The following is a 27,636-nucleotide window of genomic DNA, read 5'->3' on the forward strand; positions in this document are numbered from 1 at the left end:
GGAATGTAAATGTGAGTCCAACTGATGCGCCTTGTCCACCATGAGCAGGAGTGTCACAGAGTTATACAGCACAGAAACAGGCCCTTAGGCTCAACTCATCCATGCCGAAAAAGTTGCCTAGCTGAGCTGGTCCCATTTGCTGGGGTTTGGCCCATGTCCTTCTCAACCTTTCCAAATGTCTTTTAAATGTCATGTATATACCTGCCTCTACAACTTCCTCTGGCAGATCGTTCCATACACACAACTTCATCTGTGTGGGAAAAAGTTGCACCTCGGGTCCCTGGATTCCATGGGACATAACCTTCCAGACTTGTCTACCGTACAGGACCTTATGAAAGTACTTGCTAAAGTCCAGACAGACAACAACCACTGCCCTACCCTTATCTACCTATTCGGATTCCTCTTCTAAAAGCTACAAAAGGTTCATCAATCACAACTTTCCAGGCACAAATCCATGCCGACTCCTCCTCAGACTCTGTCTATCCAAATGCTGGTAGATCCTGTCCCTCAGAATTCCCTCGAGTAACTTCCCCATTACTGATGGCAGGCTGACCGGCCTGCAGTTCCCTGGCTTTTCCTTGTTACCCTTCTTAAACAACGGAACAACATTAGCTACCTTACGGTCTTCGGGAACTTCACCACTGGCTAACAATGAAGCCAATATTTCCGTAAAGGCCTCCGCAATTTCTCTTCCAGCTTCTCGAGGCACGAAAATCCGAGGATGCACTCTGTCAGGCTCTGGGGATTTATCTACCTTAATGCGTCGTAAGGCTTCAAGTAGCTCCTGCCCAGTAATATAACAGTTTTCCAAAACATCACCACTAGTTTTCCTTATCTCCTGTGCAACCACAATTTTCTCCTTCGTAAACACTGAGGAGAAATATTAAAAATCAAACCCATCTCCTGTGGTTCAAGTCATAGGCAGTCATACTGATCTCTAAGGAGACCTACTCTCTCCATAGCCACCCTTTTACTCTCATTATAGCTACGGATCCTCTTGGGAACTTACTTAACCTTACCTGCCAGATCCAACTCTTACCCTCTCTTTGCCCTCCTGCTTTCCTTAATAATTTTACTCTTAATCTTGTTATGGTCATTAAGGAATTCACTCTTCCCTGACTTCCTCCTTTTTCTTGACCAGATCCTCAATATCTCTCGTCAGCCAAGGTTCCCTAAACTTGCTAGGTTTACCCTTCACCCTGACAGAAACAGGCTGCTCCCGGACTCTTGATATCACACTCTTAAAAGCCTCCTACTTGCTATTTGTTCCTTTCCCTTCAAACAGGCTCATCCAATTGACGTCTGATGCATCCTGCCTAATTCCCCCAAAATTAGCCCTCCTCCATTTCAGTACCCTAACCTGTCGCCTGTCCTGTCCTTTTCCATCACTATCTTTAGATTAATAGAATTATGGTCACAAGACACAAAGTGCCCCAACAGCCACTTCAAGTTACCTGCCCTGCCTCGTTCCCCAAGAGAAGGTCCAGTGTTGCACCCTACCGAGTCGGCCCTCTATATATTGACTCAGGGAACTTCCCCGGTCACATTTCACAAATTCCACCCCATCTAGGCCCTGAACACTCCAGCCAATAACAGGGCAATTAAATTCTCACACTGAAACAAACTTACTATTCTTAAAACCATGAGCAATTTCTCTGCACATCTGCTCCTACAAGATCCTGCTGACTATTAGGGGGTCTATAATACAGCCCCACTGGATTTACCCTCCCCTTATTGTTTCTAAGTTCCACATGTATGGTCTCACTGGACAATCCCCAAAGAATGTCATCTCTAAGTACTGCTGTTATGTCCTCCCTTATTAAAAAGGCAAAACCCCCTCCTCACTTACCTGTACCTTTGTCACGCCGATAACATCTGTATCCTGGAACATTGATCTGCCAGTCCTGCCCTTCTCTCAACCATGTTTCTGTTATGGTTATAACATCACAGTCCTCAGAGCCAATCCATGTTCTGAGTTCGTCCGCCTTCCCTGTTAAACCTCGTGCATTGAATTAAATGCAGTTTAACTGTGTATTCCTTTCCCTGTCTTTACTGTGCCCCTTGTTATCCTGATAACTAAACTTACTCTCACTGGCTACTACTTTATCCCAGGACTTGCTCCTCCTCAGAGTCCCACCCCACCCCCCCCTCGGAAAAATCTAGTTTAAACCCTTCCGTGTTGCACTGGCAAATTTTCCTGCAAGGATATTTGTTCCTCTCTGGTTCAAGTGCAAACTGTCCTTCTTGTACAGGTCGCCTTTACTCCAGAAGAGATCCCAATGGTACAAGAACATGAATCCCTGCCCCGTGCACCAGCTTCTCAGCCACAGATTCATCTGGCCTCTCTTTCTATTTCTGACCTCACTGGCACGTGGTACTGAGAGTAATCCGGAGATCACTGCCCTCAAGGTTCTGCTTCTTAACTTCTTACCCAACTGCCTGTGTTCATTCTGCAGAACCTCATGCCTTGTTCTACCTGTGTTGTTTGTACCAACATGTACAACGACCTCTGGTTATTTGCTCTCCCACTCGAGAATTTTCTGCGGCTGCTCAGATACATCCTTGACCCTGGCACCCAGGAGACAACACACCTTCCTGGTGTCTCTTCTGCGGACACAGAATCTCCTGTCCGTCCCCCTTACTATCAAGCCTCCTGTCACTATCGCCCTGTCTGACTGCACCCTTTCCCTCTGAGCCTGAAAGCCGGTCCCAGTGCCAGAGACCTGACTACTGCTGCTAGCCCCCCAAATAACATCCTCCTCTTGATATTGAGGTACAACTGTTAGTGAGAGGAATGACCACAGGGGAAACCTGCACTGACTGCCTACTCCCCTTACTTTCCCACTTATCTGAAGCCTGCACCTTGGGCGTGACGACCTCAGTAAAAGTCTCATCCATGAAGACTTTAGCATCCCGGATGATCCTGAGTCCATCCAACTCCGGCTCCAGTTCCTTGACTCGGTCTGTCAGAAGCTGCAGCTGGGTGCACTTCCCACAGATGTAGTCATCATGGAGACCCTGAGGTTCCCTGAATTCCCACATCTTGCAGGCGGGGCATTCCACTGTCATAACTGCCATCCTGCCTGCACTGAATCAAGGACTAAGGATCAACAGCAAAATAAAACCTCACCTATTATCACCTGTGCCTCTTCATCCAGGACCTTTTAAAGACCCGGTCTCACTCCCAACACTGGGCCACTTTCTTTGCCTCCTCACACCAAAGCCTCTTGAAACAAAGCCTCAGCTCCGCACTTCCACACGAGCCCACTCTCAAAAAAGCCGCACTTCACTGACAGATGTTCCAGGTTGGGGGAGCAGGAATGGGACAAGACCGCCACGTCCGTGCACGATGCCGAGTTTATCATAAAGCAGACACTTCCGCCTTTTCCCTTACCCAACGCTGCCGTCTGGTTCATGCGGTGGATCGAAAAACCCTCGGGCTGGAGCCCTGTGACAGGAGAGTTGAGAGTGAGCCATGTCTCTGTGAAACAAAGTACACAGCAGTCCCTCACGTCCCTCTGATAAAGCAATCTTGCTCTGAGCTCCTCAATCTTGTTTTCTAATGACTGCATATTAGCCAGGAAGATGTCTGGGAGAGGGGGTGTCTTATGAAATCAGGGTTTCTCCGGTTTCCATGGGATCTAACCTTCCAGACCAGCCAACCATGTGGGACCCTGTCGAAGCCCTTGCTAAATTCCAAATAGATAACATCCGCTGCCCTACCCTTATCTCTCTTCTGGTTACCTCTTCAAATACTCTTGAAGGATTTTCAAGTATGATTTTCATTGTCAAAGCCATGCTGACTCCTCCTCAGACTCTGTCTGTCCAAATGCTGGTAGATCTTGTCCCTCAGACTTCGCTCTTGTAACTTCCCCACCACTGATGGCAGATTGACCGGCCTGTAGTTCTTGATACCCTTATGAAACAACGGAACAGCATTAACCACCTTCCAGTCTTCGGGAACTTCACAAGCGACTAACAATGAAGCAAAGTGAAGCAAATATCCCCACAATGGCCTCCACAATTTTTCCTCTAGCTTCCCACAGAGTCTGAGGATGCACTTGGCCAGGCCCTGTGGTTTTTATCCACCTTAATGCGCTGCAAGGCTGCAAATACCTCCCTCCCGGTAGTGTGAATGATCTCCAAAACATCTCCACTGGTTTCCCTTATCTCTTGAGCAACCATGTTTTTCTCCTCCGTACACACCCAGGCAACTGTTTTAACACCTCCACCTTAAACACCTTCCTTTCCACATAATGGCCAGCTATCAGTCTCTGAATATCTGTGTTTCTCATAAATCACGTTACTGCCTCAAGATGTAGCTCTGCAGCAATTTTCACCAAATCGGGCTTCCTCATCCCCTGAAATCCTCCAGGAGTTGTTTCTTTCAAAAACGTATCCATTGTTACTAGTTTCCACACACACAAACCAATTTAAAAGAATTTTATCAGACCGACCACAATCAGACATCCACTACGACCCTAATTTGTTCAAACCCAGACCTCCAATACCAGTCTTGAGTTCGATTTCAGACCACCCTCGTCAATCTTTGGATTCGATCCCGGATGAGCCCCCAATTTTGTTACGTACCAGCAACAAAAGAAACACACCGAGTCATGTATAAGTGTTAGAAACAAATTTATTAAGAACTACTGATGATAATAAGAAAACATAAAAGTAAAATTGTTAGTATGTTAGAAGTAAAAATGTTAGATCTTAAGCATTAACTCCAAAAACTAAACTCGAAGTGTGTGTGTGGCAAATTCCCAAACTCCAAGTCCAGGAATAGATCTCAAAGTCGTAAGGTGAAACGTGAGCAAAGGCTCCTGCAAAACCACCGTTGACTGAAGAGAAAATGTAGAGAGAATAGAGACATTACAAAATCCCAATTTTCCACGATGGAACTCTCACGACACCTCAATCACTGATGATCTTGTTCCGAATTACCTGCCACCCCGAAATGCATTCAAGACGTGACCATCCACACAAGTACCTGTTTCCTTCTACAGGTTAACGACAAACTGGACTCCACTGGATTATTCCAAAAATCCATACGTGTATTGTAGTGACAGACACAGTCATTGTTTTTCATCCATCGAAACAGAGACTAGCAGCCTGGAGTCTCTCTCTCTTCGACTGACTCCGACTGTCTGACTGCTCCAAAAATGTCGTCACATCCTTTACTCCTGTTGTAGTAATCATGCCCCACACACACACACACACACACACACACACACACACACACACACACACACTACTGTGCTATGTCCTAAAGGGACATTCACCAATAGTAACCTAATCCGTAACAACGGAAACAGGCCCTTGGGCCCAACTGTCCCATCTTACTTCCCATTGACCCTGTCTGACCCGAGTGTTTCCAGCATTTTCTGCTTTTATTTCAGATTTCCAGCATCTGCAGTTTCTTTATTTTGAGTTTTGTTTATCTTTCAGTATCCTGCCTCAGTTGCACCTCCAGCATAATGTTCAAGGAACCCGTCTCGCCGGCATTCAATGAACTTACATTCTCAAGGTCACATCTGCCAATTTGATTTCCCAGCCAACAAGGAGTTAGCACAGGAGACACAAGAGACTGCAGATGCTGGAATATGAAGCAACACACAAACTGCTGGAGGAATTCTGTGGGTGGAGCAGCATCTGTGGAGGGAAATGGACAGTCGACGATGAGCCCGTGATGATTGCTTTACACTTATTTTAAGCCCCTATTTTCTTCTTGATCTGTCTAACAGGGGGACTGACAGTTTTCTTCAGTCACTTTCAAATTACCCCTGGAAACGATTCCACTTACTGATACTTCAATTTCTTTTCTTACCAGTGTCCTAATGCCATTGTGTTTTCAGACCGACCCTGCTCCTTCCTGTTGGTGAATCTTACAACCGCTCTGTGACACTGGTAAACAGTCCAGGATATTCAGCTCTCTTCCTTGTGACCAGACCTCTGTAATGTTCCGTAGTCCAGCCCGTCTTGGTACTGGTAATACATCGAACTTGTTGCAAGTGGGCAGCACAGTGGGACAGCAGGCAGTACCGCTGCCTCATGGCTCCAATGACCCAGGTTCGATCCTGACCTCCGATGCTGTCTGTGTGGTTTGCACATCCTCCCTGGCCGCTAATTGGCCGCTGTAGGTTGCCTCTGGTGTTTCGGTGAGCAGTAGAATCTGGGGGGAGATGATGGGAATGTGGGGAGAATAAAATAAGGATGAGTTTAAACGGTGCTTGATGGTCGGCATGGAATTGGTGGGCTGAAGGATCTGTTTCCATTCTGTGTAACTCAATGACTGAGCAGGTGAGATGGTAGAGTACAAGATGAACAATAAGCAGGAAGGTACAAGGTACAATCACAATGCAGCATGGACCCAGAAGCGAGGACAGAGGGTGGTGAGTGTATGGAACCAGCTGCCAGAGGAAGTGGTAGAGGTCTGCAATTTGAACAGGTACATGGATGGGAAAGGTTGAGAGGGAGATGGGCCAAAATCGACTGGCTCAGTTCAGCACTTTTTTCAACATGGTGAGTTGGAATGAAGGACCAGAGTTCCGTGCTCTATCAGAATCAGATTTATTATCACTGTCTTATATGATGTGAAATTTGTTGTTTTATGGCAGCAGTACAGTACAAAAGGAATCCTCTGCAGCTTCTTGCGATCTTGTTTTTGGAGCCTCCATACCAGGCAGTGATGCTCTCCATTGTATATCCATAGAAATATGCAAGAGTCCAATTGCAAAGCCGCTGATGAGACTCATTGAGCAGGCGAGACAATAGAAAAGATGAGGAGGGTGGTTTGCAACACAAACTGTTCCCCAGCAATGAAAACTGTTTATTTCAGTAAATTATTGACGAGAGTCAGTAGATATTTCAGCCCGAGCTTTATATCATCTTTGATGTTGGTGTATCCCTGCATAAATAAATGGGTTCGCTCAGGAACACAAGAACTGAAGCACGTATCCGCTCTTCCAGAGGGAAAATTGAGTCACTGAAATTGGAACCTGAAAAGTGACGGCAGCAATGCGAACGTAGAGGAAAGTTATCAGTCTCAGTAGCCACAAGAGGATGAAGATACCCAAGCGACTGAGGAGCAGGATGATAGACTTCCTGCGGCTGTCCGCCTCCAGGTCGCTCTGTCTGTCACTGTTCCCGCTGCCCTGGGGTCTCCTGCAGATTCTAATGGCCCTTAAAATGTGCCTGACGGTGAGGAAATTGAGCAGCAAAATTAGAATGAATGGCAAAGAAAGGGTCAGAATGCTATTGATCCAGCCATGTGCTACCCAGCCAGGTGAGGTGTAATTTTGTATGGTGTAGGCTCATTTTTATGTGGAGGTTCATATATAAAATAGAAAAAAATATATTTCTCAAAAAGATCAGGGCAGTAATCATTCCAATCAGCACAGTCACTGTTCGCTCCGTGCAATATTTCGTTTTAAATTTTTGGCAGCAAATAGCCACAAAGCAATCAAGGTGAACATCACCGTCACCCAGACGGAGCAGTATCTTACACCAGAAGTTACCGCGAGATTCGCACTGCAGGCCGGAGCGATAGTCAAGAAATTGGACGGGACAGTGATGGGAACAATCCGGATTAGTACCACACCCATGATAATGACCCGGAGATCCGTCACCACCATCAACAACAGGTAGACAGTGATACATCTGGAGAGACCACATCATCTGCGGAACATTACCCCAATCACGGTCAAGTTAGCTGCAATAGTGGAAGACAGAATAAGTCTGTGTGTGTTTGTGATTGTGTGTGTGTGGTGCGAGTGAGTGTGGATAAGAATAATCAGAACATAAGAAATGAAAGCAGCAGTCAACCATCTGGTCTGTCAAGCTTCTTCCTTCATTCAATAAGATCATGGCTGATCTGGCCGAGGACTCAGATCCACCTACCTGCCTTTTCCCCATAACCCTTAATTCTCCAACAGTGCAAAATTCTATCCGACTGTGTCTTAAATATATTTAATGAGGTAGCATCTACTGATTCCTTGGGCAGAGAATCCCACAGATTCACTACTGTCTGGGATAAGCCCTTTCTCATCTCCGTCCTAAATCTATTCCCCTGAATCTTGATGCTACATTTCCTAGTTCTATTCTCACCTACCAGTGGAAACAACCTTCCTGCCTCGACCTTATCTGGCCCTTTCAACATTTTATATGTTTATACAAGATCCCTTCTCCTGAATTCCTGCGAATGTGTTCCCAGTGACTAAATCCCTCCTCATAGGTTTACCTCCTCATCTCCAGAATCAACCTGGTGAACCTCCTCTACACTGCCTCCGAAGCCAGGATATCCTTCCTGAAGTAAGAAGACCAGAACTGCACGCAGTACTCCAGGAGTGGCCTCATAAGTACTCTGTACATTTGCAGTATAAAATCCCTGTTCTTAAATTCAATCCCTCCAGCAATGAAGGTCAACATTCCATTTGCCTTCTTGATAACCTGTTGTACCTGCAAACCAATCTTTTGTGATTCATGCACAAAGACTCCCAAGTTCCTCTGCACAACAACATGCTGCAATTTTTCACCATTTAAATAAAAATCTGATCTATTTTTCCTTCCAAAGAGGATGACCTCGCATTTATCAGCATTGTAATCCATCTGCCAGACCCTTGCCTAGTCAGTTAACCTATCTAAATCTCTCTGCAGACATTCTGCACAATATGCGTTTCCACTCAATTTAGTGTCATCAGCAAATCAGACATGCTACACTTGGATCCCTCTTCCAAATTGTTAATGTACATCGTGAACAGTTGTGAACCCAGCACCGACCCCTGAGGCACCCCGCTCACCACTGATTGCCAACCAGAGAAACTCATTTATCCCAGCTCTACCTTCTATTGGTTAACTTACCCTACATCCACACCTTACCCCCAACTCCACGCATCCTTATCTTACGATGTATTTTATGCAGCACCTTATCAAACATCTTCTGGAAATCCAAGTATACAACACCCGCATGTTCCCCTCTATCCACGCTGCTCATTATATCCTCAAAGAACTCCAGCAAGTTTGTCAAACAGAATCTGCCTTCCTGAATCCATGCTGTGTCTTCCCGATCGAACTACTACCAGGTGTCTCACCATTTCTTCCTTCATGATAGCTTCAAGTATATACACAACTGCAAGACGTTAAGCTAACTGGCCAAAAGGCCTACTGGCCTTTTGCTTACATTCTTTTTTTTTAAATAGTGGTGTGACATTCGCTGCCTTCCAATCCGCTGGGACTTGCCCAGATTCCAGTGTATTTTTGTAAATTATCACAAATACCTCTACTGTAATTTCTGCCATTTCTTACAGTGCCCTGCGATGTATTCCATCAGGAATAAGGGGCTTGTCTACCTTCAGGCCCACTAGTTTGCACATTAATACCTCTTCAGTGAGGGTGAATGTATTGAGGTTCTCACCTCCTATCGCATACAAATATCTCTTTGTCACGTGAGACATGTCATCCACCGTGAAGACTGACACAAAATAGTCGTTCAAATGTCGGTCATTTCCACATTACTCAATATTAATTCGCCTTTCTCATCTTCCAAGGGACCTACATTCACTTTACCACCTTTTCTGCTTTATATAATTGTAAAAGCTTTTACGATCTGTTTTTATATTTTGTGCCAGTTTACATTCATAATCTCTCTTCTCTTTACTTATTGCTTACTTAGTGGTTCTTTGTTGCTTTTTAACATTTTCCCAATCTTCCAGTTTCCCACTGCTCTTGGTGACTTTGTGTGCGTGAGGTTTTAGCTTGATGATGTCTTTTACTTCTTTAATTATCCAAGGCTGGCTCTCTCCACCCTTTCCGTCCTTGCTTTTAACTGAATATACTTCTGTTGAGCACCATGAAAAATCTTTGAAAGTCTTCCACTGTTCCTCAACTGACCCAGCATACAACCTGTGTTCCCAGTCTACACTGGCAAGCTCCTCCCTCATCCCATTGTAGTCGCCCTTGTTTAGGCATAAGACATTGGCTTTAGATTGAACTATTGCACCCTCCATTTGTCTGAGAACCGGTTTCAATGCCCCAGGAATCTAAAACCCTCCCTTCTGCACCACTGCTGAAGCCACATATTCCTCCTAACTATGCCGCTATTCCTACTCTGACTAGCATGTGGCACAGGTAGTAATCCTGAGATTATTACCTTTGAGGTCCAACATTTTAATCCATCTCCTGGCTCCCTAAATTCAGCTTGTAGGCCCTCATCCCACTTTTTTCCAAATATCGTTGGTATATTCATGCACCACAACAACTGGCTGTTCACCCTCCCCTTCCAGATTACCCTTCAGCCATTGAGACATCCTTGACCTTTGCACCTTGGCGGCGACACCAACCAGGGGTCCTGTTTGCAGCCACAGAAGCCCCTGTATTTTCCCCTTCCCATGGATTCCCCGACCACTATAGCTCTGCCACTCTTTCCTGCCCTCCTGTGTAGCAGAGCCACTCACTGTGCCATGATCCTGGCTACAGCTGCCTTCCCCTGTTGAGTCTTCTCCCCAAAAGTATCCAAAGCGGTATATCTGTTTTGGAGGGAGATGACCGCAGGGGACTCCTGCACTACATTCCTGCTGCAGCTCTGCTTGATCAATCATTCATTCCCTATCTTTCCTTCAGTCTTTAAACTGTGGTGTGGCCAACTCTCTGAATGTGCTATCCACAACTTTCTCAGCATCACAGATGCTCCAAAGTGAATCCATGTGCAGCTTATGCAGTCTGTCAGGAGCTGAAGCTGGACACACTTCCTGCACATGTAGTCATGAGGGACACTGGCAGCCTCCCTGAGTTCCCACGTTGTACAGGAGGAGCATGACACTGGTCTGAGCTCACCTGCAATATCTAAAAAGTTTTGATGGAAAATGAGACAGATAAAATGAATGAGAACCTACTGTCACCTGACCTTAGTGTTGCCCACACTCCTCACTGAAGCCCGGTATTCACAGGTTGGTATTCTCTCAAAATGGCTGCTCCAAAATGGCCGCTCCAAAATGACGAATTGGCTTGACATGAACTTTTTATTCACTGCTGATAGGTGGTTGGCTAACTAGCTAATTAACAATTAGCTGACTTACCTCTTAAATCCCTGCAGTGAAACTCACAAGCAGGCAAGGAGTCTCACTTGTTACGTACCAGCAACAACAGAAACCCAACGAGCCATGTTTAAATGTTAGAATCTATTTATTACTAACTACTTTTAATAATGAGAGAAATAAAAAACATTAGATATCAGATATTCAACCCAAAGTAAACCCGAAGTGTGTGTGTGGCAAGTTCCCAAACCACAAGTCTAGGAACAGTTCTCAAAGTTCACTTCAGTGAGTCATGAAACAATACGATGAGCAAAGGCTTCTGAAAACCACAGTAGATATGGGGACAGTATAATGGATTATAATGGATAACAAAGAGATGGCAGAGGAACTAAATGAGTATCTTGCATCGGTCTTCACTGTGGAAGACATCAGCAATACACCTGATAGTCAGGGGTCTCAGCGGATAGAACTGAGTTCAGTCAAGATTACTAGAGAGAGGTGCTCAGGAAGCTAAATGGACTAATGACAGATAATTCTCCAAGACCGGATTAAGTGCACCCTTGGGTTCTGAAGGAGGTGGGCTTAGAGATTGCGGAGGCATTGGTGGTAATTTACCAGGTATCAATAGACTCCGGCATGGTTCCAGAGTACTGGAAGGTCGCAAATGTAGTTCTGCTGTATACGAAAGGTGGGAGGCAGCATAAAGGAAATTACAGACCTATTAGTTTGACATCAGTGGTTGCAAAGTGATTGGAATCGATCCTCAAGGATGAGGTTATGGAATACCTAGAGGTTCAAAACAAGATAGGTCCAAGCCAGCATGGTTTCATGAAGGGAAGATCCTTCCTGACCAATCTATTGAAGTTTTGTTTGAGGAAATCTCAGGTAGGGTGGATAAGGGAGAGGCTGTGGATGTTGTGTATTTAGATTTTCAAAAGGCCTTCAACAAGGGTGAGAATAAAGGGATCATGTTCTGGTTGGCTGCAGGCTACCAATGGTGTTCCACAAGGGTCAGTGTGGGGCGGCTTCTTTTTACATTGTACATCAATGTTATAGATTATGGCGTAAATGGTAAATGTGGCTGAGATTGTAGACAACACCAAGACAGGTGGAGAAGTAGGGAGTATTGAAGAAAACAGGAAGTTTGCAGAGAGACTTAGATAGTTTAGGAGAATGGGCAAGGAAATGGCAGATGAGATTCAAGGTTGAGAAGTGTGCCGTTGTACACTTTGGAAAAAGAAATAAATGGGCAGATTATTATCTAGATGGGGAGAAAATTCAAAGTACAGAAGTACAAAGGGACTTGGTGGTCCTCATACAGGATACCCTAAAGTTTAACCACCGGGTCGGATCAGCAGTAAAAAGCAAATGCCATGTTGGCATTCATTTTGAGGTATAATTTATAAAAGTAGGGAAGTGCTGATGAGGCTCTATGGGGTACTAGTGAGACCTCATTTGGAATACTGTGCACAGTTTTGGACCCCTCATCTTAGGAAAGATGTGCTGATGTTGGTGAGGTTTCAGAGAAGATTTATGAGGATGTTTCCCAGAATGAAAGGGTTCACATACACTGAGTTTGTCAGCTCTTGGACTGTACTCACTGGAGTACAGAAGAATAAGAGGGGACCTCAGAAACATTTCGAATGTTGAAAGGACTGGACACGGTAGATGTGGTTAAGCTGCTTCCCTTGGTGGGTAAGTCCAGGACTAGAGGGCAGTCTTAGAATTAGAGGGTACCCATGTAGAACAGATGAGGAGAAATTTCCTGAGCCAAAGGGTCATAGATTTATGGAATTCTTTGCCACATACAGCTGTGGAGGCCCGATCATTGGGGGTGTTTAACGAAGAGATTGATAGGTATCTAATTAGTCAACGTTTCAAGGGATATGGGGAAAAGGCCGGGATTGGGGCAAGATAGGAATAGTTTAGTTCAGCTCAAGGAGCAGACTCGATGGGCCAAATGGCCTACTTCTACTCCTTTGTCTTGTGATTTTGTGAATTTAGAGAGAAGGAGTTTACGAATTCCACAAGTTCCACGATGGAGCCCATATGACGCCTCAATCACTGAAGAATTATGTTTTTTTTTCCAACGTATCTGCCACACCGAGGGCACTCAAAACGTGGCTGCCCACAGACATACCTGCTTTCTGGTACATGTTAATGACAAAGTGGACTTCACAGATTGCTCCAAAAATCCATACATGGACAGTCGCTGCTATTGTTCTTCATACACAGATACAGAGACCGGCAGTCAGTGCCACCAACCCTCACTCTCCCCCTCTCTGCAACTGCCAGTACGCTCCAGTTATAGTTTTCCCCCCACTCGCAGTAGTCAGATAAAGCCACACACACCACTACACTACTGTCCAGGTACCTTAAAGGGACACTCACCAAGTAGCAACCTGGCTCGTAACACCTCCCCCTAAAGGAAATTTGATCTGCAAGAGCAAAATTTTCAGCTGCGTGTACAATTAAAGCAATGCATTACAACTATCATATTACATGATTATAGACAAGGAAAAAATTACACTAGTAAAGATACATTTCCAACTTAACATCTGGAAAAGCAATTGCCCGACTGCCTTCAATGTGAGCTATCATGTGATCACACGCCAATTTATCCATGCTCTGACATATACTCAACCTCTTGGTCAACAAGTTTACTCTTTTCTACATTCATTCGATATGGGTGCTGCTTTATCGGTTCTGCATCTCCAACATCAACATCATGATAAGCTATAGTGTTCTCTTTGGAACATCAGGGAATAAATCTCGAAATTTTAAAATTAACTGCTTCACTTGTTGTTTTTGCTGAAGTTGTAAATGACCCAACTTTCTCTCAAGGATTTTCAACATATCTTCATTCGACAGTCTCGTTGACAGAATATTTAGTTAAAGTGACCTTCGCCAGAATCAGTTCAGGAGTGACCGGACAATTTAGTGTCAACAACCATTAACACATCTGTGGATTTTTCATAAGGTTTAAACATGTTTACATGACAAAGCTGTGTCTGCCCTCTTCTATCAGGTGTTTTAATTACATAATCCGTTTCACTAACCTTAGATTCAACTTCTTAAGGACAATAAAATCTCGCTTGTAAAGGATTTGTCTGAGTAGGGAAAAACACCAAGACCTTATCTCCCGGCTTGAAAGTCCTTGAGCAGGTGTGTTTATCATACCATGTTTCATCTTACTCTGAGTAGCTCTTAAATTTTGCTTGCTAACTGGCAAGCCCCTTTCAATCAGTTTTTAAATTTCAGAACATAATCCAACGAATTTAAATGCATGTCTTCATTAACCCACTGTTCCTTTAATAATACTAAAGGTCCTCTAACCTGATGTCCAAATACAAGTTCAAAGAGACTGAACCCTAAGGATTCTTGCACTGACTTCCTTACTGCAAACAAAAGCGAATGAACTTCTTCATCCTAATCCTTTATGTTTTTGAAATAAAAACACTTGTGTATTTTTGAGAGTGGAATGGAATCTTTCTAAAGTCCCTTGAGATTCTGGATGGTACGCAGACGATACAATCTGCCTAGCTCCCAGCTCTAACTGTTTAAATAGCTCTGACATAAAATTACTTCCCTGACTCGATTGAATTTCTTCAGGCAAAGCAACCAAGGTAAAATAAAAATTAAAAGAGCTTTTGACATATTCTTGGCCTTAATATTTCTGAGTGGTATTGCCTCTGGAAATCTAGAGGTTGGACACATGATGGTTAACAAATACTGATTCCCAGCCTTAGACTTCGGCAAGGGGCCAACACAGTCCACGATCACTTTTGAAAAGGACTAACCAAATACAGGCATAGGCTGCAAAGGAGCCACAGGGGGGACTGATTAGGTTTACCTACTATCTGACATGTGTGACAAGTCCTACAAAATATCACATCCTTTCTCACACCAGGCCAAAAGAATTGTTTCAAAACTTTTCTTACAGTTTTATTCACACCAAGATGACCACCTAAGGGCATACTATGGGCCAGGATTAAAATCTCATTCCTATAAATTTTAGGAACCACAAACTGGTGAACAACTGCCCATTCCTCACTAGCAGGAATATCAGGAGGTCACCACTTCCTCACCAACACTCCATTTTTAAAATAATATCCAACTGGCACTTTCTCAATCTCATCACTTGAGAGTGCTTTTTTCCTCAAGTCAGTAAGCTCAGGGTCTTAATCTGCTCCATTATAATTTTTTTTTTTCTGAACAGAAATCTTTGCACTTGGACACTACACAAGGATTTTGATCCCCAAGTGAAGATAGAAAAGTCTCTGACAAGTCAAAACTTGAATCCCGTTTTAGGCTCTCACAGAACAAAATCAGGCTGCACAGGACTATCTGCATTGCCCAATTCCTTAGCCGTAGCTTGAGTCACTGCACAGGATGGATAAACATCTAAATCGTTGTTTGACTCATCAATAATTGGTTTGGTCGTTAGCTGTACCTCAGGGACAATTTTACCACCTGAAAGGTCGTTCCCTAATAACAAATAAACTCCTTCCACTGGTAAACTATGTCGTAGTCCTATCTTCACAGGTCCTTCTACTAACTGACTTCAAAATTACCCTGTGCAGAGGTACAGACACTGTCGCCTCGCACTAGATTCACCCCACCAGTGGCGGTCTCCTCATAAAACTGTCAAACACTGTCTAACAAGATGGACTGGGAAGCCACTATATCTCGAAGGATTTTCACGGGCACCTGGGGTGACCCAACGTTTACTGGGACAAAACCCTCCAACACAAAAGAACTTAATTCACCCCTAACTCCATCCAACATCTCAGCATTTACCTTTGGAAAAGACTGAGCTTTATCAGCATGTCCAGAACCCTTCTGATTTCTAGTTGTTTCCACTATCTGTAAACAAGCATTTGGCACTGCCTCCTTTTCTTTCTTCTCCTTCAGGAGGGAACAATTAGCTGTCACATGGCCAGGCTTCTTACAATAACATCAAATACGTTCAGCAGGTTTCTCCGGCACTTGCTTCCAATCATACTTCCCCGTTATACTACTTCCCAGTTTACCTGGATTATCCCAATAACTCCTTTGGAAGGCCTTAGTTTGTCCCCGCTTAGACTTATGGGTTAAAGCAAACTCATCTGCTAGCCTAGCATTTCCTTGCGAAGTTTCCACCTCCTTCTCATTTAAATATGTTTTAAGTCACCCGGGACACATCTTTTAAAGTCTTCCACTAAAATCAATTCTTTAAGTCTGTTATAATCTTCATCTATATTTCTAGACGTGCACCATCGTTCAAAACACGCTTTTCATTAGCAAATTCCATGCAAGTCTGCTCCACAGATTTCCTCAGATCCCTAAACTTCTGACTATAAGCTTCAGGAACCAATTAATAGGTTTTAAGCACAGCCTGTTCTACTTTCCTATAGTCAGCTGCTTCAGTAACAGCTAGGGCAAAATAAGCTTGTTGAGCTTTACCTTTAATCACACTTTGTAGCATAAGAGGCCAGCCGCCGCTTGGCCACTTTGAACTCTAAGCAACTTTTTCAGAATGTTGAAGCTACGGATCAACCTGATCCTCCTCAAAAGGAGGGACTAATCGAACCTCCTGACTGACCATAAAGCTACCACCAAGACCAGAAACAGAACACCAACGATTCATTTCTAACTCACGCTCCGCTGTTTCTCCTTTTCCACTGCCTCTAGCCTCTTTAGTTCTCTCTCAGCATTTATCTTCCTTTGTTGTCCTTCCATCTCCATCTCTAGCTTCTATTCTTTGAACCACATCTGTGCCAGTTGTACCTGGGCATCAGCGATCTCTGGCTTACTCTCAGGAAACGGTTCTAACTCACTCACCTCAAACGCCCCATTATCCATATATTCATTCTAGGAATATCTGCTTTTTCCATAGACTACATTACTGCTTCAAGGTTTAGCTGTTCAGCAATGTTCAACAACTCTTCTTTTGTCGCCCCCCGCAATTCCTCAAAGTTTGGGGATTCCAAAAATGCATCAATATCCATTGTTACTGGTTTCCACACCCACAAACCAATCGAAAAGATATTTATCAGGCCTATCAACAATCAGTCGTCCAATAAGACCCAAATTGTTTCAAACCCAGATCTCTCGTACCAGCCTTGAGTTTGATACCAGACCACTCTCGTCAATCTTGAGATCGATTCCAGACGAGCCCCAAAATTTGTTACGTAGTAGCAACAATAGGCTGCTCTGAAATGGCCACTCCATTTGACCCAAACTTTTTATTCACTGTTGATAATTAGTTAAAAAGCCAACCACCTTTTCGCTAACAATTAGCTGACTTACCTCTTAAATCCCTGCAAGTGAAACTCACAAGCAGGCAAGGAATCTCACTTGTTACATACCAGCAACAACAGAAACCCAACGAGCCATCTTTAAATGTTAGAATCTATTTATTAATAACTACTTTTAATAATGAGAGAAATAAAAACATTAGATATCAGATATTCACCCCAAAATAAACCCGAACTGTGTGTGTGGCAAGTTCCCAAACCACAAGTCCAGGAACAGTTCTCCAAGTTCAGTTCAGCAAATCATGAAGCAAAACGATGAGCAAAGGCTTCTGAGACCCACAGGAGAATGGAGAGAGAATATAGAGAGAAGGAGTTTAAAAATTCCACAAGTTCCACGATGGAACCCGTACAACACCTGAATCACCGAAGAACTCTGTTGCTTTGTTCTGAAGTTTCTGCCACACCGAGGGCACTCGATACATAACCGGCCACAGATATAACTGCTTTCCAGTACAAGTTAACGACAAAGTGGACTCCACAGATTGCTCCAAAAATCCATACATGAATTATATAATGACAGTCACAACCATTGTTCTTCATCCATTGATGGAGAGATCAGCAGTCAGTACCACCAACTCTCTCCCCCTTCATCTCTGTGCAACTGCCAGTACACTCCAGTTATAGTTTTTTTCCACTCACAGTCATCAGATAAAGCAACACACATACTGCTGTCCAGGTGCCTTTAGGGGGAACTCATCAAGTAGCAATCTGGCTCATAACAAATCTCCTGATCTCAATCCAAGTCACCAACTCCTTAGCCCCCGCCTCTTCTCACTGAAACCTCTTGAGCAAAAGCCTCAGCTCCCCAATCCACCCCGGCACACTCACTCAATGGTCACTCCAAAATGGCTGCTCTGTTTGACCCTTAATTCTTTTTATTGGCTACTGTTAACTAGACAATGAGCCAATCAACTATCAATAACTTGCAAATGTGCCTTATTTAGACTCCTGCCAGGTGAAACTCCCAAGCACAAGCACACAGACTCACATCTTTTCAAATCTCCCGCTCCAACTCTCGGTTCAAGCCCCAATTCCTGCAAGGGGAAAAAAGTGTGTGGTGTGAAAATAAAGTGAGTGTGTATTCATGTGAGGTGTGTGTGATAGTGATGTGTATATTTGTGTGGGATGAGGGTGTGTGGTGTATATTTTGTGTTTTGTGTTTGTTATGTTCTTTTCATTTAAATGTATGTGGTGTGTGGGTATACTTTATTTGAGTGCGTGTGTTTGACAGAGAAGAAAAATATCAGAACTCAGATGAAATTGTAGTTCACGGTATTCAGTGTGACTTTTATTGCTTTGATTCTTGAAAATGAGTTGACAGACAGTTACCCCACCAAGAATTCTATCATCTGATTCACTGCGCTAGGATGTTGCAACACAGTTCAGTTTGCATCTTACAAGGGAGTTTGGCTCTGTTGAAAATACTCCAGAGCAAGAACATTATCTTCCACAGAAAACATCAACATTATCAACAACACGGATTTTCATATTGTTCGTCTGCTCATCCATATGACTGAAAATCCTAGAAAAGCTTCCTTTTTTACCAGTTTCACCCCATCCAATATTTTTCCCTCTAGTACAATAATGCCATCGACCGCTCGTCTTGTGAACACACCCAGATGGATGTTTGGAACTCATTTCCCGAAAGCGATATATGTATATTTAAACCACATATGGATGTGTATTTGAAGAGAAGTATAGACATGGTGCTAAAAAGTGGGATGAAGCTTTTTTCCACTGGCACAGAGACAGTTCACCAACTGGCCCAACATTGTAAATCTTCATAACTCAGTTAAATCACAGATCACTGCTGCAAATCTGCTCTCCCTCGGATGTCCCTTTCCACATGCACTTCTTCATCCACCAAACCAATTCTGTATTTCAATCTGCTCCCTCCCCACATTCACCGCTAGTAATCTGGTTTGTCCAATCTACATGTCGTTTAAGATACCCCACAATTTTCCTCCTTCGCCAAGAATACCAATATCAAGCCCTATTACACCATGCACTCCTCCTCTGCCTCCACTTATTTGAACTAAAATCCCATCCATCTGGATTCATCAATGACCGATCTTCCACATTGCACTCTCCAGAAATTCACTTTCATCAGCTCTCTGCAGCCAGTACATTAGATCACAAAATCTCCAGTTCAAATACCCATCCTACACTGACTGACTGACTGAATCCCTGTTTCTGCTGTTTCAATATTCCCATGCTGCTTTCTGAAAACTCCACGTCCTGTTTTAAACTCCTCAATGTAAATTTAGTGTCAAATTTTGTTTGAAACTGTTCATACAAATGCCATAAGAAATGAAATTGGGTGTTACCATCAGAATGAGAATAGATGATGATAATAGGAATCAAAAGCAGTGGAGATAAGAAGTTGTAAAGAAGAAACTCCACCGCTAATTGTGATGAAATGCACAACAAAAAAATAAAATTAAAAAGGAACAAAATATTCAAGTAAAATAGTACAAACAATGGGAGAACATCTTTGAAGGGTATTAATGATACTGGGAGGACAGCAAAGGGGTAAAAATCTCCAATTGACAGAAGGCAACAATCCCAGTAAACACAGCAGTGATGCTACATTTCACAACGTTTTGCAAATTGATAATTAACACCAATACTTTACCAGGAATGCCAATAACGGCCATGATGGAATAGCAAATGGCCAACCCCAGGATTTTTGGAAGTCCATGCATTGCTGTTGAAAGCTTCAAGCACACAATACACTGCACTGTCTGGTATATTTATACCCAACATCAGTCACCAGGGAGCATATCAGGAAGGCATCTTTGTTTTGATGAATAATTGTGTATAATGTGTAAACCATTATGGAGACCAGTGGCTCTGCTTTGTTTGGAGTTTAAGTGGATTTGGTACGTCACCGAGGATTCTTGCAACTTTCTATACACGTACGGTGGAGAGCATTCTGACTGGTTGCATCACAGCCTGGCGTGGAGGCTCCAATTCACAGGATAGAGGGCTGGATAGCAGGATAGAGCTCTGCAGACTCAGTCAGATCCATCACGGGCATTATACTCCCTACCCTTGATGACATCCTCAAGAGTGGTGCCTCAAGAAGGCAGCCTCCATCATTAATGTCCCTGCAATCCGGAACATGCCTTCTGAGCATTACTACCATCAGGGAGAAAGTAGAAGTTTCAGAAGACCCACACTCAAAACAGCTTCTTCCCGTCCGCCATCACATTTCTCGACAGTCCATGAACACGACATCATTATTCCTTTCTTTTTGCACTACCGATGTATTTTGTAATTTATCACAATTTTTATGTCTTGCACTGCACCGCTGCCACAAAACAACACATTTCACGTCATGTAAGACAGGGATAATAAACCTGATGCTGATTCTGATTCTGATTTCTTCCAAGAAATGTAAGGACAGTCTTAATGGGCAGATGTAATTGGTGAAAGCTGTCTTTTGGCCAATTAACACAGCAACATGGAACAAGATGTTTTGCCATTAAAATATGAACAGACACATTAGATTTAGTTTGTGGAATGATCAAAGTCAAAGTAAAATTGAGTTTATTGTCCTGTGCACAAGAACATGTCTGCGCAGGTGCAATAAAGACTTACATTGCATCAGATAAGCAGCATTCACAAGAAAAATATAAATTAAAAACAATTTCTACAAGAAAGAACTCCATCAGAACAAAACTAAACAACCAATTTTAGTGCAAAGTGATCAAAGTTGTCCTAGTGTTGGTAAACTGAACAGAATAGGGTTGTGAAATTTGGTTCAAGAACTGAATGTTCGAAGGGCAGTTGTTGTTCTTGAACCTGGTGGTGTGGGAATTCAAGCTTCTGTACCTCCTGCCCGATGGATCTGGAAGAAGATGGCATGGCCTGGATGGTGGGGATATTTGATGATAAATGCTGCCTTCTTGAGGCAGCAACTCCTGTAAATACTACTGATGGTGGGGAGGGATGTGTCTATGATGTATTGGGCAGAGTCCACTACCCTCTGCAGAATTCCTGCGCATTCGAATTGCCATTCAGACCATGAGGGAACCGGTCAGGACTCTTATCCACAGGAGCAGTAACTTCCATCCAGTAAATGATTTTCTGGGCAGAATGCTTATCAACTGCTTCACTTGAAGCAATGAGCAAATTTAGTTTTAAACTCACTAATTGCTTTGGGGACTAAAAGAGACTCACGACTTCTGACCAGCTTCATCTCAGTATTAGTGATAAATTCACGCAGGTGAATCAGTGACGTTGGAAGATGTCTGTTGTTTCCCGTCAAGTACAAAGCAGCACTGCATTGGTGAGAACTTTTAATACCTCTCTCAGACACACACACTTGCTTTTCATGTCTCCTTGCCTCACTCTCTTCTTATCTAATGCCTATTTTCTCTCGTTTCTCTGTCCATTCAGGATGTGTGTGTGTGTGTGTGTGTGTGTGTGTGTGTACAATTCCATTTGTCTGATTTCCTGTTTCGCTGTTGCTGTATGTTTGCCCTCACTCTCCAACACTGTCTCGCTCAGAGTGTGTTGCCCCCTCTCTGCCTGCCAATAATGTGGTGGGGCTGTGTATCCGTTTTTGCACATTCCAGCGCTCTCCTTCTCCATAGTTTCTGCAAAAATCTTTCTGTTTGGTGCCTGCCCTCTGTCATATTCTCTCTGCTTCTACTTTCTCTCTCGGTGTCTTTCACTTCATCTGTGACTGCTGGTCTCCTTCACGTTTGCTTCCTTCCATCTTTATCACACCTCTCCACCTGATCTTTGTCCCTCTGTGTCCCATTCGCTGATTTTGCTTCTCACACTTCCTCTCTCTCTCTCCCTCCCTCCCTCCCTCCCATCCGCACTTTCCCCCTCACTCATTTTCTTTCTGTATTTCCTGCTCCGACTCCCTGTATCAGCTTTGGCAAATATTCAACCACACGATTCATGATTTAATAAATATTACTCTGGAATGAATTGGGACAGGAGACACAGTGTGACCGGAGATAACAAAAGTGAAAAGGAGACTGAAAGAAGACATTGATTATTGATTAAAAACAGCAGTAAGCTTGAGAATATGGAGGATTCTGGAAACATGTGAGGGAATTGATGGAGAGAGAAGGTAAAATATGACAGTAAACCACAGAATGAGGAAAACAAATTGTCCAACAGGTGTGTAAAATGTAGAGATCAGCAACAGTAAATGTGGGTCCCGTACAGGCAGATATGAGAATTATAAATGGAAGATGGAAATGATCAAGAAATTAAGCAAATGCTTTGTAATTATTACCATAGAACAATACGGTGCAATATCGTCCCTTCGGCCCACCATGTTGTACCGCCCTTAAAACCACACCTAGGACGATATAACCCCTTCCTCCCAAATATCCCTCTAACTTAAATTCCTCCATATGCTGATCTAACAATCTCCTGAACTTGTCCAATGTATCAGCCTCCACCACCACCCAGGTAGCGCATTCCATGTATATTATTGCAACGATAGAAGACACAAAAAAATGTTGGAAAGTGTGGGGAACCACGGATCAATTTCATAGTGAGGGATTTTAAGAAATTGGGTTTTTAAAATATAAAGACAAGAACAGTTGGAATGAAATTCGGTGAATCTGCTGGACGTGATGGACATGATAGAGAAGGGATCTGTTCATACAGGCTTGAGATGTGTCTATTTTAACGCAAGGAGTGTTATGAACAAGGCGGATGAGGTTAGAGCTTGGATCGATACTTGGAGCTATGATGCGGTGGCCATTACGGAGACTTGGATGGCTCCGGGGCTGGAATGGTTGATTCAAGTGCCGGGTTTTAGATGTTTCAGGAAGGACAGGGAGGGAGGCAAGAGAGGTGGGGGAGTGGGACTGTTGATCAGAGATAGTGTCACGGCTGCGGAAAAGGGGGACGTTGTGGAGGGTTTGTCTACAGAGTCTCTGTGGGTGGAGGTTAGGCAAAGGAAGGGGTGCATAACAGTGCTGGGTGTTTTTTATAGGCTGCCCAATAGTGACATGGTTATTGAGGAGCAGATAGGGAAGCAGATCCCAGAAAGTTGTGAGAATAACAGAGTTGCTGTGATAGGGGATTTTAATTTCCCAAACATCGATTGGCATCGCCAGACAGTGAGGGGTTTAGATGGGGTAGAGTTAGTTTTGTGTGTTCAGGAAGGGTTCAGAAAGGTTCAGGAAGGGCATAGATGGGATGCAGATTTGGGCTGAGAAGTGGCAGATGCAGTTCAACACAGATAAGTGTGAAGTGGTTCATTTTGGTAGGTCAAATATGTTGGCGAAATATGTATTATTAATAGTAGGACTCTTGGCAGTGTGGAGGATTAGAGGGATATTGGGGTCCGAGTCCATAGGACGCTCAAAGTGGCTACGCAGGTTGACTCTGTGGTTAAGAAGGCATATGGTGTATTGTCCTTCATCAATCGGGGAATTGAATTTCGGAGCTGGGAGGTATTGTTGCAGCTATATAGGTCCCTGTTCAGACCCCACTTGAAGTATCGTGCTCAGTTCTTGTCGCCTCACTACAGGAAAGATGTGGAAGCCATAGAAAAGGTGCAGAGGAGATTTACAAGGATGCTGCCTGGAATGCGGTGCATGCCTTATGAAAGCAGGTTGAGGGAACTCGGCCTTTTCTCCTTGGAGAGACAGAGGATGAGATGGGACCTGATAGAGGTGTATAAGATGATGAGAGGTATTGACAGGGTAGATAGTCAGAGGCTTTTCCCCAGGGCTGAATTGGCGGCCACAAGAGGACATAGGTTTAAGGTGCTGGGCTGTAGATATAGAGCAGATGTCAGGGGTAAGTTTTTTACTCAGAGAGTGGTGAGTTTGTCTAATGGTCTGCGGGAAAAGGTGGTGGAGGCTGATACGATAGGGCCTTTCAAGAGTCTGTTAGATAGGTATATGGAGCTGAGTGAAATAGAGGGCTCTGGGTAAGCCTAGTAAATGCTAGGGTAGGGACATGATCGGCACAGCTTTGTGGGCCGAAGGGCCTGAATTGTGCCTTAATTGTTCTATATTCTATGTTCTATATTATCTAATATCCCTGACACTATAACAAAATGTCCATTAGTATCAGATATTACCTTGTGTTGAACAAATTAAACTGTATTATCTATAAAAATTGAACTCCACCCCCCCCCCCAGATTTACTGGGAAAGAGGAATGAAATCGCAACCCTCTCCATCGACTAAAACAGCGCGAGTTATCACAGTTACGTACATGAGTTCCTTGTAAAAAATAATTGGAACTTTAGTTTCTTAATATAGGCAAAAATCTTATTTCGTTTCACAGGGTGATTTCACCCTTTCACAATAAAACTAAGTGCATTAATAATTTGATTAGTTTTAAGTGCAATTAAAAAGATAGGTTAACAAACGGACCATACTCTCCTGTAAATTCAAACCAAACAACGAGCTTTCAGATAAGGTAACTAAGCAACAGACTTGGCTGAGAGCCCAAAACAGCTTCCAAAGAAGGAACCCATCCCCCTCCCACCACCCAAGGACAGTAAGCCAACCAATAGACAGCCGGCAGATAAATATACAGACAACGTCCCTCCCAAAACAAAGTCCTGCTCCCTGTGTTTCAAGGTAAGGTAATTCCAACTCAGTCAAAACAGCGAATTGAAAAATAAACAGAGTTTCAAAATAATAAAATGATAAGTATCCATACTAAGCCTTGTTAATAAAGGCAAAACCTCAAAAAAACATGTATAAAGTAAAATATCAAAAAAAAGATCAATAATCAAAATACATGGAAATTCATGGTATTAGCTCTTTAAGACGTTATTCTCTTAGTCAGACACTAAAAGATTCAAAAACAGCGTTAGCTACAAGGGTTTACCAAGAGTAAAAGCGATAAATGTTATGCAGAAAAGTTCGGAGTCATTAATCTTGAGAATCCAAAAAACCTTGAGCCTCTTCGACCGAACGAAACCACTTCTGCGAGCCATTTTTCAGAATAATTCTAAGCCACGCAGGTTAACGAACAGAAGGCTTGAAGCCTTTGTTAAAAAGTTCTGATATGCCCTTTTTAAATTTAACATGTTCATTCATAACCTCAGGTTAAAAGTCTTCAACAATTGTGATCTTGTAATCTTGGTAATCAATCATTCCTCTTCGATGGGAATCACGAATTAGAAGGTCTTTAATTTGCAAGTCATGTAAATAGATTATAACTGATCTAGGTCTCCCTCCCACAGCAAGTTTACGCAGCAGCGACCTGTGTGCTCGGTCGACCTTAGGCGGAGATGAAAAAATGTTAAGAAATATTTGAGCCAAAAGGGCTGCAAAGAGTTAAACAGGCTGGTCACCTTAGATCGATTCTTTACGACCCAGAATATATAGAAAATTTCTTCTGCTTCTGTTTTCCAAGTCGATCAGCTTCTGGATTAATGTTTTCATTATGCTTTGATTGTTTTTTATAAAGCTTTTATAAATCATCTATTTTCCATTCCAAAATCGAAAGAGTCGTTTCATTCACTTCTATTCGTTTAACATGATTTTTTGGATAGAGTCCAGCTTGGAGTTAAGCTGTTGAAACCGCTCAGAAAAATCATCTGTGTGCTTTCAAAGCAATTGTAAAATAGATTCCAAAGATGCAGGAAGATCATCTTCCTTGGTAGTTTTAGTACCTTTGGCACTCCTTGAAGTCATAGTAAAGTGATATCATATCAACTGGGTTGAAAAAGTTAGATAAAGTAGGAGCAATGACAAATAGATGTTACTCCATTAACGACCAGCAGGCTTCTTCCAAGGATTCAAATAATTATTTATTGGAATACTTGGGTAACAGGTAAATGAAGAACCATAGAACCATAGAACCATACAGCACAAAACAGGCCCTTCGGCCCACCATGTTGTGCCGTCCATCAAACCACCCTCACACTATCTAACCCTTTCCTCCCGCATATCCCTCTATCTCACATTCCTCCATATGCTTATCCAACAAACTCTTGAACCTGTCTAATATATCCGCCTCCACTACCACCCCAGGCAGAACATTCCATGCACCAACCATTATCTGGGTGAAAAACCTCCCCCTGACATCTCCCCTGAACCTCCCACCCATAACCTTAAAGATATGCCCTCTTGTCTTGAGCATTGGTGCCCTGTAAGGGGGGCGCTGACTGTCTACTCTATCTATTCCTCTCAATATTTTATATACCTTTATCATGTCTCCTCTCATCTTCCTCCTTTCCAGTGAATAAAGCCCCAGCACCTTAAGCCTCTCCTCATATTCCATATGCTCTAATCCAGGCAGCATCCTGGTAAATCTCCTCTGCACCCTGTCCAACGCCTCCACATCCTTCCTATAATGAGGCGACCAGAACTGAACACAGTACTCCAAGTGTGGACGAACTAGAGTTTTGTAAAGCTGCATCATCACCTCGCGGTTCTTAAACTCAATCCCACGATTTATGAAAACCAACATCCATTGGCCTTCTTAGCTGCTCTTTCCACCTGTGAGGCAACTTTCAGTGAACTGTGAATATGAACCCCCAGATCCCTCTGCTCCTCTACACTGCAAAGTACCTTGCCATTTACCCTGCACTCTGCCCTGTAGTTTGTCCTTCCAAAGTTTACCACCTCACACTTCTCCGGATTGAACTCCATCTGCCACTTGTCAGCACAGCTCTGCATCCTATGAATATCCCTCTGTAAGCTCCGACAGCCCTCCACACTATCCACAACACGCCGATCTTAGTGTCGTACGCAAACTTACTAACCCAGCCTTCCACCCCCTCATCTAAGTCATCTATAAATATCACAAAAAGTAGAGGTCCCAGAACCGATCCTTGTGGGACACCACTAGTCACTGCCCTCGAATTGCAGGGCACTCCTTCCACCACAACCCTCTGCTTTCTACAGGCAAGCCAATTCCTAATCCTCACAGCCAAGCTCCCTGGATCCCTTGGCCTCTGAACTTCTGAAGAAGCCTACCATGAGGAACCTTATCAAACGCCTTACTAAAATCCATATAGACCACATCCACCGCACTACCCTCATCAATCTTCCTCGTCACCACCTCAAAGAACTCTATCAGGCTTTTGAGGCAAGATCTTCCCTTCACAAAGCCATGCTGGCTATCCTATAGCCTCCTAGTTCGCCCTTCCCCAACTAAAAATCTTCTTGTCCTCTCTGCACCTGTCCCTGTCCATGACAATTTTAAAGGTTATGGAGCAATGGTCACTGTCCCCCAAATGCTCACCCACCAATAGATCCTTCACCTGTCCCGGTTCATTTCCTAAAACTAGATCTAGCCATGGCATTCCCTCTAGTTGGCCTGCGGACATACTGCGTCAGGAATCCCTCCTGG

This window comes from Pristis pectinata, chromosome 27 (genome assembly GCF_009764475.1).
Source record: "Pristis pectinata isolate sPriPec2 chromosome 27, sPriPec2.1.pri, whole genome shotgun sequence".
Classification (NCBI taxonomy): Eukaryota; Metazoa; Chordata; class Chondrichthyes; order Rhinopristiformes; family Pristidae; genus Pristis; species Pristis pectinata.